Genomic DNA, 3,775 nt, shown 5'->3' with positions numbered 1-3,775 from the left:
AAAAGAGGGGGTATACCCCCAGCTATGACACTCATCCCCCAACTCTCACCACATAGAAGACAATAACAACAAACACAAAAGTTCAGGGAAATATTGTTGAACCAAACCCTAACTACTTGAAAAAGACTCTATTGTCAAACTTCTCATTACTAACCAACATAGATTCGTGTTAACTCATCATTTATAAACATTTAGAAAGATCAAATCTATCAAAATGCATACCTTTTTAATTTTTGAATTTTAAAAGAGTATACACCTCCAAAAATTTGATTCTAAACACTTCATGGCTCAACATAAATCTATATTTATAATATATACACCACTCACACTGGTAAAATAGTAGGTGCCAAGGTATAGAAAGATTGGTGCATTATGATATCTGAAATTTGCTTTCGGAAACAGGATATTCAAAGTTCGAGCTCATCGAATTGGTTTCTCTACGAGTTGAAAAATAACAGCACCAGTGGTCTAGTGGTAGAATAGTACCCTGCCACGGTACAGACCCGGGTTCGATTCCCGGCTGGTGCATTCCGATATTTTCACATTTTTGCGTTCGGAAAGGTGCATCGAGAAATCTGAAATATGTTTTCGGAAACAAGATGTGCACGGTTCGACCTCCGACATTTGTGGTGTTTCTACAATGTTTAGAAATGCATTTCAGTCATGCCCCGAAACACAAATAATCATACGCATCGCTGAAAGATTAACTTATTTTACAGATGTTAGTACCTGACCTGAACTAGTTACTGGAATATTCATCATCTTAAGCTGTTCTCCAATACAAAATGAGTATCTTAACTTTTTGGATATTTTTTTGTATATGCGTTTGTCTTGTTGCAGGAAGGGTTGCGGATTTTGTTTGTCTATGCAGTTCTTTATTACAGCAAGGAGTGAGGTCTGCTGATATCGATTAACGGGCGGAAATGCTTTTTAATGCAGTAGCTACATGGTGGAACCTCCCTCCACGGTCTATTTAAAATGCACGGTTCAATTGGGTTAAATTGGTGACGACTTTATATTGATATGCCGGTGGTGGTAAAAGGAAATGGGATTTCTAATGAAATGCGTGCATTTCCAAATGGGATGCAAGGGCGGTCTGTTATTCTTGACAGGGCGGGCAGGTTGTTGTTGTTCTGTGGAGGTTGGCTGCGTTGGGAGAAGCGAAGAGCATATCGAGCTTCATTCCTTATTTATGGTAGGGTAATCATCAACAGATCAAAATGTAATTTATTTGCTTTAATTCCTTTCTTTGTTATTGCTTATGAGAGAGTTCTGCTGTGTGATTTTTGCAGAGAACGTTCAGGACTTCCATTAATAGTATTTGCAGATGAGGAGGCTCAGAGCATGATTTGGTAATGCTATAAAACGACGAATTCTGAATGTTGCAGACAAAGAGAATATGTATGTCTGTTTAACTTGCATGACAGGGTATAGTCTCATTCTTAGTAATTTCATATCATTTGATAGAATAATTTGCTACTTGAAAGCCCAGCAGGCTATAATATCTAGAGGAAATTGTGTGATTACTATTTTTTCTCATGAAAAAAGTTCTTGGAAATCTGCGCTTGTCGGAATCGCACCTAGGGTTCCTTGAATGGTACGAAGCGTAAAGGCTGCAGCCGCCAGAGTACGACATGTACTCCTAATGAACAGGACTTTACTGACTTGAACACATGACTTCTCAGGAATCTTCACTTTGAAATTGGTTGATTAAACAGAGTTATCTAACCCACCGACCTAAATTGTGTTATTATTTACTGTTATGACATGTATGAATGACAAATATCTATTTTACAGGTCGTCCAGTCAAAGCAAAAAAATGAGTTGAAGATGGACTTATGATGGGATAGGATGGATGGACTGGGATCATCTCTATCTGCATCGAGATCATAGAATCTGGATGGGATTTGAAGGTTTCATTCAATTGCTTGTATCTTCAATATTACTTGAACTGTTTGTGCTTGCTGATTAATCTTTCCTTGTTGGAGGGTCTGTCTCTGTTTGTGTATGTTGTATGCTAGTGCTTCTGTGCAGTTTTCTTTTTTGTTGTTGGATGCTAAGTTTTCGCTGGCCGGCTTGCTTTCCCAGCGTTTCCGTTTCCCACTGGTTGTGATTCATTAAAATTACAGCGAAATAAGTTGTTCGGACTGCTTTTTTGTTTTGTTTTAAATATAATCTTCTTATCATTGCCCTGCACCTTTATTTACAGTACTAGAGCGGATTAGGACTGGACAGGAGGATGGAGGGTTATGATTGGAGTATATATGCAGATCGTTTATATTTACAGTGTCAACTGTAGATTTATAGCAACCTGATATATATATGTTTGATTGATTTGCAAGAGGTCGGACAAGGAAGGAGAAGAATATGCATGTTGCAGCTATACCCCTCAAATATATACATCTCTCTTTCTGTTTCCAAGGCAGAGTGTTCTGATTTATTTGCAAGGGGTTACACAAGCAAGGAGAAGAATATGCGCCAGGCAAACTGACCCTCTTCGTGTTTTGGTTGCATTACTCCTGCATACCACCTTTCCCTTGTGCTTTTTGGTTCCTTGACCCGCCCTTTTCACCAATGGTGCTTGTTTTCTCTTGAGTCTGTTGAATCAAGTTCAGGAAGAGGCCCTATTTGTGCTTTTTGGTTCCTTCACCTGCCCTTTTCACCAATGGTCTTTGTTTTCTCGAGTCTGTTGAATCAAGGTCAGGAAGAGGCCTTATTTTTCTTGTGTTAGACTGCACCATATTTTGTGTGGGTTAAGTCATTTTAATATGCGTGGTGAAGAATATGTGTTTTAAGGATGTATTAGGAAGGTTAGATGGGGAGGTTTGGTTTTTACAGACCTCGTGTTTCAAATTTAAGCATTTAAGCAAAACTATGTAAGTTGTTCCAGGCATGATTTCTTCGGTGAAAAAAAGAGTCTTTTTAATCTATGCTGATATCCCTAAATTATTTTCAATTAAATTTAATCTCCATATTATTTAATTTTTTTTTTTTATTTTTATTTTATTAATGTCAATTTATTTTGATAATACCTTAACAACACATCTGATATTCATCTATCCAAAACCCATAAACATTTTAAAAATCATTTTATTTATATTTAAATTACATGTTTAATCTATATCAAATATATAAACGTTATGATACGTATTTCTTACCATCAAAATGAAGATATCTAGTTTCATGTTTGTTATTTGATTGGGTGTTTAATTCACATTTGTATATATTTTTAATTTTATTATAAAAATAATAAACTATGCTAATTTTATTATATACATATAAACAAAACAAAAAATTGAGAACCAGTCCTTCTAAAGGGATCAAATTTTATAAATGCATGAACATGTAGAGTGAGATTTCTTTAAAATGGAATGGGTGTATAAGGTAATAATCATATGCGGAAGATATAAGTCTATAATGTGGTTTGGGGATGGATGTCCATAAATTTTCCATTTCCTGGTCATGCATATTTTCTGGTATTATAAACTCAGTTCTCAACCTTCACACTTTCTGATCGATTGGTCATTATCTTTTTATTTAAGAAAACTGATCCGATGAGGGATGAATAAATTCGATCAAATATATAGATGGAAATGAAGATATCAAGGAAGCAGGGATCTTTCATTAAAATAAATTCACATATGCACTTTTGAAAAACGTTATGGATTCAATAGAAGCTGCTACGAGTTTATTATATTTTGATTGTAATATGTAAATCAAACTTAACCCTTTGAGATAGAAATTTACAGGAATTGAGACGTGTGTGACTATGTTA

General features: G+C 35.5%; 1 long non-coding RNA gene and 1 other non-coding gene across 2 annotated transcripts; both read left to right on the top strand.

Moving 5' to 3' along the window:
• Window positions 1–457: 457 nt before the first annotated feature.
• Window positions 458–528, top strand: TRNAG-GCC (transfer RNA glycine (anticodon GCC)). Its single transcript has one exon. It is a non-coding gene; the product is annotated as a tRNA-Gly (tRNA).
• Window positions 529–601: 73 nt separating this feature from the next.
• Window positions 602–1,861, top strand: LOC149218741 (uncharacterized). Its single transcript, XR_016248641.1, has 3 exons — window positions 602–721; window positions 841–1,195; window positions 1,293–1,861. It is a non-coding gene; the product is annotated as an uncharacterized LOC149218741 (long non-coding RNA).
• The last annotated feature ends 1,914 nt before the right edge of the window (window positions 1,862–3,775 follow it).

Source organism: Pinus tabuliformis, chromosome Q, assembly GCF_031772625.1.
Source record: "Pinus tabuliformis cultivar Carrire ecotype Pingquan chromosome Q, CPIR1, whole genome shotgun sequence".
Classification (NCBI taxonomy): domain Eukaryota; kingdom Viridiplantae; phylum Streptophyta; class Pinopsida; order Pinales; family Pinaceae; genus Pinus; species Pinus tabuliformis.
This window is presented reverse-complemented; position numbering and strand designations above follow the sequence as displayed.